A 9,454-nucleotide genomic window follows, 5' to 3' on the forward strand; every position below is an offset into this window, starting at 1 on the left:
TATACTTTTACTACTTGGCGGCGCAGCTGTCACAAGTAGTTCTATGGCATTCCCCTCCGGAGGAAAGGCGGTGGGTAGACTTGGAATCGTCTCTCATGGGTCCCGACTTACCTCAATTTCTGATGTGGGTCCCTAAGGAAAACCGACCCTCGACCTGCATCGAATGTCCGGCTATTGTGAATTCCCTGAGAATTTGGGATGCTACCTCGACTAAATACGGTTTATCACCCGGGCTTTCACCCTTAGCCCCCTTTTTGAGAAACACGGCCTTCACTCCTGGACTGGAGGCTAGAGACTTCGGGGGCATTGAAAGTACAGGGATACAGCGTCTTTGCCATCTGTACAAAGGTGGCTCCCTAGTAACGTTTGAAGAATTGAAAGATAGGGCCACACTGCGCCCTGCCGACTTTTTTCGCTACCTCCAGATTCGGGACTTTGCCCAAACCCCTTCGATTAAGATCAGTGCCCAGAAATCGCTCACATTCTTCGAAACTATATGTCTCAAAGAACGGTCCCCTGGGGGCCTAATCTCCTTATTATACACTCACTTAAGTTCGAGTACGAAAGAATGGGGGGACCTCACTTACATATCTCAATGGGAAGCTGATTTGGGTGAGGAACTGGAAGGCATTGATTGGCAGGAGATTTGGGAAGCTGCGGCCACTTCCTCTATATGTGTCTCCATGCAGGAACAAGCATACAAAACTATCTTACGGTGGTACACCACACCGGTAAAGTTATACAAGATGCGTAAATCGCCCACGGACTTATGCTGGAGAGGGTGTGGTTTGCAAGGGACGTACCTACATATGTGGTGGGATTGTCCCAAGGCACAAAAATTTTGGAGCTTAGTGGCCGGGCTTCTGAAAGATATCTTTGACAAAGCAGTTAAATTAGACCCTTGGGTGTTCCTTCTGGCCAGATCTTTGGACGACTGGTCCAGGGCGGAACAGGCGTTATTGCATAAAGTGAACCTAGCGGCCAGGAGGGCACTCGCCCAAGCTTGGCTACATAGCGAGGCTCCCTCGCTTGAAGCTGTCATACAGGAAATCAAAGATGCTTTCCTCATGGATAAGCTAACGGCGCGGGTCAGATGCACCCTCAAAAAGTTTGACAGGGTTTGGGCCCCGTGGATAGATAGCGGAATAGGCGATTAAGACCGGACGGCTAGGATATCTCCCCCGAGCCCTTGTCTCGAGGGCTGAACACTCGACCCCGCTCCACGCTCACGAGACAACGCCCTGTGAGGGTCCTCCCCTGCCTTAAACTTCAAACCCTTGAGGTGGCCCCGACCTCTGTCCAGTGCTTTGGGCTTCTAGATCTATACCACCTCCTATAGCTATATAGCGCTTAACCCACGGAAAATATTCATAGTTATCGACGGCTAGCAGTATATTGCACTCCCCCCTCCCTACATCTTTTCCTCCCCTTCCCTTCCCCCCCCCCCCCCCCCCCCACCTATGGAAGTTCCTCCTTTCTTTTTCATCTATCTCTCTCTTCTCTCTCTACGATCGTCTCCATTTTCACCACATATCATCTTTTACTCTGTTCCCTCTATAGCAAAACTCTCACGACCTATGCATAGGGAACCGATGCAGCACTGTAGATGCGGTTGGTCAGTTAGACCATACTGATGTTGCAGGGTTGGCTAGTCCACCCTCGCGGGGGCTTCGAATGTTTTGCTGGGGATAGACGGTCTATTTGATATGAACACATGCCCTACATCTTACTGATTACGAGTGCTACGCTAGATCGAACGGTGTATGGGGATTGATCGTTTTCTATATTTCTTAAAAATTAAAAACCCAAGGCGCTGCACCATGACTATTTATATCCCGTTGGAATATGGCGAACAGACAACCGTTAATGGAGACTCCGTCAGGATTATCCGCTCAGTGATTTATTTACTCTCTTCATGTACCAGTTACTGTATTTGATGCTTTCCTATGCGATGTTATAACCATCAGTCACTGCTGTTTACTGTTGTCTTTTTCGAATTCATGTGGTGCTTTGCCTTGTTATAAATAAAGAATTTAAAAAAAAAAAAAATAAAAGATTGAGCCTCAGAAAGTAACGTTGCCTTCCCAGATTCCAATATCCTAAAGATAGTTTGGCTTCCTCTTAACAAGGACAAGCAAGCTTCTAAATTAGCTCTTTTGACTCTGTACCGTTCCTGTGTTTTAAATCAGATATGTTCTGGCCATACCCATAAAAATACAATCTATTTGGAACTCTCCTGGACACCATACAGGCATCGCACAGAGATAAGTAAAAATATTAAATAATCAGGGCTTTGTGAATATACCTCAAATATTGGGGTCATTGTTGCCAGGAGCACACTGCTGGCAGTATTATCACAGCTCTTCTAAACGTCTTATGCAAAAGAGAAAATGCTGTTTGACCCATTGAGCGCTGAAAGTGTTAATATCCTGTGTATTCTTACATGTTCCCATGGTACAATACATCAGTTTTCCATGCCCCACTGCTCCTGAATGGAGGGCATGGCGTACATTGTGACGGTCTTGAGGTTAAACATTATGGAATAACTATGGTTTCCTGGGATATCAATAATGCAGAGTCTCAGTATAAGGAGGTCAGATCCATCTGGTCTTCCTGAATATATTCCGCCTCTCTATGCTATCAGGTGGTGTACGAAAACTGAAAATCTATACAGAAATCCATTCATTAAAGAGAAACTAAGTCTAAAAGTACATATATATATTTTTATGTATATATTTAACTATTTAAAAAAATATATATATATATTTTTTTTAAATCACTTTAAATGCCAAATACTTTAGTAAATAACTTTGTGTGTGTATGTAACTAGCACACACGCCTGGGCAACCTCTCCAAGATGTCCGAGGTTGGCATGCTGTGTGCGCTGGCACCAGATAAACATGTTGTATAAAACAGGTATTGGTACCAGGAACAGAGTATTCTAGGTGGCTGACAATCTTGGGTAGCAGTCCTACACATGGCGGCGGGGGGAATAAATGTTTATCTCTGGAATCCAATATTTTCAAAAAGAAAGACAGCAGGGACAAGGATTTTGCACCATAACCACTTCAGCTGTAATAAAAGCAGTATCTCAAAGGAACTGCTGCTGTTAGTTAATGGGTTACACTCCTGTATCAGAAGAACTCACCATACTACAAAGAAGCACTAATTAGGTGCTGTCCATCAGCATGATAATATGATCTGTGTCTATGAAAAAGGTATCAAAACAGGGAGAATACTGGCCTCCAGTATGATGAACCTTTAACAACAGTTTATTCCATAGACGAACCATGTACTGTCAGATTCTTCACTACTGTAAACTCTCAATTCTGCTAAAGAAAGGAATAAAGGCTCAGCCGTGTTAGTGTTTGAGTACAGTGTGCAGACTCGCTAACCTTGCCCCTGCATAACTTACATTTAATTAAACCTCTTCCAGACTGAATACAATAGGTACATTCCCAAGGCGATTGATGTGATCTATGTGGTAGACGCAAGGATAGAGAGAGAGCATGACAAGGCCCGGATTGCAGCAAGGTATGATAAAACTGAAAAAGAAAAGATTTCATGAAATAATTGAGAGAACAATAATTTATGCTTTATATAGTGCTTTTCTCTCCAAGCGGACTCAAAGCACTTTAGCGCACTCTCTTGGATTTTATTTTCTTCATTTAGATTTTTTTTTTTTTTATTGAGATGATAGTGTATAATAAATGAATGATATTGTCAGCACACGTCTGCTTGAGTAAACATCTCATTTTAGAAGTAATAAGTAATTGCAAATTATACAAGCAGTGCAAGGATATTACACACAATAATCTTTCAACAATAAATGCACTAGTGTGCGAAATATGGTAGGATTAAGATAAATTGAGGCAAATAATTTGTTTACAGCATAAAAAACAAGTGAATCTTAAGTCTCTTCATCCCACGCTATTCGGATTTGCTTGAGTGTACTGGTATTGCAGGAAAATAGCTATCGGTCAAAGCTATCGGTATAAGCAAATTTATGTACTTCGATACACTGCACCGAAACAGAATAATGAACCAAATGTAAATTTAAAAACCCAAATGCACAAAGAAACTAAAAAAACAGCTTCCTGCTCAATTTTAAATTTTTTTTTTAATATTTATTAGTTTTTCAATTTATAACAAATATACATATACAATACACATATACATACAATACAAATACAAACTTGGGACATGCAAAAGAACAAACTAAAGTTATTCTTATCGTTTTTAGTCTATTAAGGCTAGGTGAGTCTGGAAGGAGTTACCGAGGGGGAGGGATGTTCCGGCTGAGCGAATAAAAGGTAACCTAGGGAAATAGAAAGTGAAGGAAAATCTTATCTATCTGGTTTAAATGTAACAATTAAACCACGGGGTCCATATTCTGTTATAAGTTTCTAAATGATCATTGTTAAAAATATATTGCCTTTTCCATGTTATCTTGGTAGCTTATTTGCATTTTTTTTTTATTATTCTTTATTTTGGTTGTGCATGGTATGAACAAACAGCTGGCGTGTGCCACAACAGCGACATCCGGTAGAATAGGTGAACACTGGTATTACATGTTATGGCATTTGATATACAGGCACATTTTTTATAATATTTATATGATCTCTAGAACAGTAGTTTAGGTTCACGTTTGGTTTTGAATATGGTAGCATAATGCACATGTCATGGAGAAATAGGTAGAGAAGAGACATAGGAGGAGAGCATGGCTTGTGCATGATAATGTACATAGGTTAAGTAATAATAAAATAAAATTAACAGGATAACAGTACTCATTACTAGCGTATATGTGTTAAGATGCGGGCTATACCGCCTGGTTGTCAGCGGTAAGTCCTTGAATTCTGCCGGTTGGAGGTACAGTTAGTTGGAGCCTCAGGGCCATGCGACCGGTCAGCATGGCGGGCAGGCCCCGCTCCAGCTTATTTGCATTTTTATCTCCATTTTCACATCTCCAACAAATATTAGAGGTTAATGATTTAAATTTACAGAGTCTAGAGGGAACCAGGCCATGCTCTTATTGAGATCATTTTACTTCCAAGCTGGGATAAAAGTAAATAAAATAGACATGGATTAAAGAGACATGGTAACTGCATCCAGAGCCATCCACTCCACCGACCTTGGGTCTCAGTGAGCGCCTAAATGCATTGCACACCGATCCAGCTGCTTCTGGATCCCTGGTCTTGTAAGATCACTGTTGCTTGGTATTGGCAGTTGTATTCCCTCCAAAGGAGTGGAACATATCCTGGGAGTCCCCGAAGACTCTCAGCCCAATCAGCTCCTGGAGCTCAGGCTACCAGACAGTGATATGAGTGTCCTCTTTAGTCTCCTAGAGTGGGTGGAGGTAGAAACTATATGAACAAGACCATCTGATGTTCAGGGGGCACTCTGCGGAATTCCCTGAAGTAGGACATGATCTAGCTCTTTCATCATTGACATTTGCAGTCATTTGCTTAATTTCAACCAAAACGTGTCAAATAGGTCCTCCTGGCGAGCTAATATGTTGATTGACAGACCTCTGCATCCACAAGAGTTTGTGGTGTCTGTCTGCCACAGGCTTACGCACGAAACTGTATGTCCCTTGAGAATTATGAAGTCCCCAAATATATTAGCGATACTGGAGAATGGTCAAGGATAATTTGCCAGGATAACCCTCACCGTTGAAGGAAACAGGGATCCGCACTGGTTCATCTGATTTCTGGGCGAATGGGCCTCTCTCACACTCGACTTTTCAGACCGACACCTCAGGAGCCTCCAGGCAAAGTCCACCAAAATATTCAGTAGTGTCTGTTTCAAGAGACTTGCAGGTACAGAAGGCAACCCTTACAGACTGAATGCACAATATCTCCAGTACAAAGTCAGATAAATGGGCAACAAAACAGCTCTTTCACTGGGAGCTCTGCCTACATGCAACTGATCCACATGGCAGTGAGGAGCGCCCCAACTCTCTTGGATTTTAACAGGAGTGGCAGTTGATCAATAGTGATTACTATTATTTAGCATTAACACTATAATTATAATTGACTTCAGAAGGGTGAAAGGTTGGGTTGACACAACCGGTGTCCCTGAGGTCTACAAGTTGCAATATTACACAACCGAGATGTTTCATAGCCATTTCATGGGATAATTCCAAAGTAAGTTACCAAGTAAAACAAACAATATACTGTACACACATATACACATCCACAAATATATATTTTATTATTATTTCCAGTACTTTAGAAAGTCCTTTCAAACTCATGTCTTTACGAAGCTTATCACCTTCCCATGTAATATCTCTGTAGACCACTCCTGTCCATCCACATATATAATGTCCTGCCATATTCTTCTTCCCACTTCCATTCCCGTCTGCGGTTCTTCCACACACAGGCTTCAGATCTACCATTCTCTCCTACCTGCTTATACAGTGTCCACTTCCACATGTGTTACTACCCCCTAGATTGAAAGTCATTTGATTAGGGCCTCTTTTTCTTTTCTAATTAGTTCATGCTCCTGCAATCCTAGGCATCTCTTTAACACTTTTAATTCTCTTCTTCGTTCTGCTGTGACCACCCCACAAACTAATCTTTCAGCTGATAGCTTTGCATGTCACATTACTGACAAGATTAAACAGTTAAGGAATTAATTATCCCCCCTTCTCCCCTCTCTATCTCAACCTCACTTGGAGCATACCATCCCTACCTAGCCAAGACTTCCCTCCAGCTACTGAACAGTAGGTGGTTGCACTTCTCCTCTCCTCTCGTCCCACCACCTATCCGCTTGATCCAGTACCTTCCCACCTCATCAGAGCTCTCACCCCTTGTTGTGTACCATCCTTAACACACATCCTAAACTGCTCTCTTTCATCTGGCGTTGTCTCTGCTCCCCTTAAGCATGCTACTGTCATACCCATCCTAACAAAGCCATCCCTAGACCTGTCTTCCACCTCCAACTATCGTCCCATATCCCTGCTTCCTTTTTCCTCAAAGCTTCTAGAAAATCTTGTCTTCACTCGTATAACTTGCTTCCTAAATTCCAACTCTCTCCTCGATCCTCTTCACTCTGGCTTTCGCCCCCTCCACTCTACTGAGACTGCTCTTATTAAAGTTACAAATGACCTAATCGCAGCCAAATCCAAAGACCATTACTCTATACTAATTCTTCTTGATCTCTCTGCTGCCTTTGACACTATTGATCATGGCCTCCTTCTCCTAACTCTTCAATCTCTTGGTCTCCGTGACACAGCCCTCTCGTGGTTTGCCTCCGATCTCTCCCAACGCTCCTTTAGTGTCTCTTTTTCCAACAGCACCTTCTCTCCTCATCCTGTCTCAGTCGGAGTCCCTGAAGGTTCTTGGTCCCCTTTTGTTCTCGCTCTATACTGCCTCTCTTGGCAAACTCATTTATTCATTTGGGTTCCACTACCACCTGTATTCTGACGACACCCAGATATATCTCTCCTCCCCTGCTGTCCTACAATGTGTCACCAATTGCCTTTCTTCTATCTCTGACTGGATGTCCTCCCGCAGGGCCGCCACCAGAAATTGTGGGGCCCCGAACTGAGCTCAGGGTCTGGGCCCCTGGGGGCCCGCCTCCAAATCCCGCCCACAGGAATACACACACAAACACATTCACTGATACAAAAGGACACAAATACACACTAACAGACACACATACTGATATGCATATATACTGACACACACATACTGAGACATACACACATATACAGACACACAGGCGTACATAGTGACAGACACATACTAACATACATACAGACACACATGTATAATGACATACAGACAGACATTCATACTGACATGCAGACATACATACACTGACATTCATACACACATAATGACATGCAGACAGACACACAGACACACACAGACATACATACACACACAAACAGACAGACAGACATACAGACACAGATAGACAGACAGACATCTCATTTTCCAGCCACCCTCCTGTTTCTTACCTTGTCTTTGCAGGAGGGTGGCTGGGGCTGATGGGACTGGCAGTCGGCTGGCTCTCCCTCTTCATGTCGGGCGCGAGCGCTCCTCCCGCGCGGAGTGAGCTGGGAGGAAGTGACCACTTCCTCCCAGCAGCACTTGCGCTGCGGCGGCCTTTTTTTTTTTAATTCTTTATTTATTACAAGGTTAGACACCATAATCAGCAGTTACATTATCATACAAAAAGTTATATGGACACCTTCAGGCAGTGGCATGTAAAGGAAGCATGTATAAGAGTACAATAAAAACATTTGGTTCCTTCAGGTATGATGAATGCATATCGGCCATGAAGGCCCACGTATAGTTACGGTGATCCACCCATTTTTAGTATAAATGTAAAACAAAGTAAAAAGTAACATTAACATGACTGGCTTTATCATGTGAATCGTGTCAATAGGTTGAGTAATTTCGCGGCTCCAGTGAGCCTATGCGCTATTCGTCTACATCTCCCATCTCCAGCCCTTAGCATGAGTTCACCTCAATAGATGCAGTGTAGGACTCAAGAGAAACTCTAAGGGGTCGTAGCTCTGTGCAATCAAAGCTAATGAGGTACTGGCAGACGGAAGATGAGAGAAAATCCAGTCATACTAGAAAGAGAAAAAATAGTGAGCGAGAGAAAGAGAAAGAATAAATGGGAGAAAAGATAAAAGATAGGAACAAAGAAAGATTAAAGAAATAGATCTAGAAGGGGGGGGGGGAGAGGGCATTTTTTTTTTTTTAAAGGGGCCCGGTCGCGCTATACCACAGCCGCAGCGCTGACCGGGCCCCTGAAGATATTGGGCCCATCGGGTGGCCCTAAGTGCATGGGCCCCATCGTGCGGGCGCCGGTGCAACTGCAGTTCCGCCGCTACACGTGGGGCCCGGGCCCCTTAGGACCCGTGACAACCGTTATGGTTGTCACCCCCTGATGGCAGCCCTGTCCTCTCGCTTTCAGAAACTCAATCTCTCTAAAATTGAGTTTCCTTTATTTCCTCTCTCATAACACTGACCCTCCTACTTCACTCTCCCTGCAGGTTGATGGTACCTGCCTCACCCCATCCTTTCAAGCTCGCTGTCTTGGTGTCACTTTTGATCCTGGCCTCATTATGTCCAGTCTGTTGCTAAAACTTGTCGATTCCAACTTCATGCCCTAGTAATCTCTTGCGTCGATTACTGTACTGCTCTCTCAATTGGTCTCCCCAGAAGCCGTACTGCCCCCTACAATCTGTGGTGAATGCTGCTGCCAGGCTGATCTTTCTTTCCTGTCGCTCTTCTCACACTTCACCCCTCTGCCAATCCTTACACTGGCTTCCTGTCCCCTACAGATGTCAATTTAAAATACTAACAATTACCTATAAAGCTCTAACCAACTCTAGCCCCTCTTACATTTCTTCACTGATTCATAGGTATGCCCCCTCTCGGTCTCTCCGCTCTACTGGTGACCTTCTCCAGTCTGCTGCTCGCACCCTTACTGC

The sequence above is a fragment of the Pelobates fuscus genome, chromosome 8 (assembly GCF_036172605.1).
Source record: "Pelobates fuscus isolate aPelFus1 chromosome 8, aPelFus1.pri, whole genome shotgun sequence".
Taxonomy (NCBI): Eukaryota; Metazoa; Chordata; class Amphibia; order Anura; family Pelobatidae; genus Pelobates; species Pelobates fuscus.